Source organism: Chrysochloris asiatica, unplaced genomic scaffold, assembly GCF_000296735.1.
Source record: "Chrysochloris asiatica unplaced genomic scaffold, ChrAsi1.0 scaffold00026, whole genome shotgun sequence".
Lineage (NCBI taxonomy): Eukaryota > Metazoa > Chordata > Mammalia > Afrosoricida > Chrysochloridae > Chrysochloris > Chrysochloris asiatica.
In genome coordinates this window covers 9,006,409-9,006,631 of record NW_006408544.1, presented here as the reverse complement: position 1 = coordinate 9,006,631, position 223 = coordinate 9,006,409, and positions in this window count along the sequence as shown.

Sequence of the window (223 nt, the reverse complement as noted above, 5' to 3'; positions counted from 1 at the left end):
CAAGTGTTATTAAAATTCTAACTGAATCATTAACCCCAAATCCTAGCACATATATTTCAGTGTTCCACTGCTGGGAATTTTTCTCAAATCAGTTTAATTATTAACACCACCATATAATGGAGCATAAGAACATGGTCATTAGATGGGATCCTTGCCTCTTACCCTCAGATTTGTGTCAGAATAAAGCTGACAATCTGCCAGACTCTGAACCCCAGTACCCCCA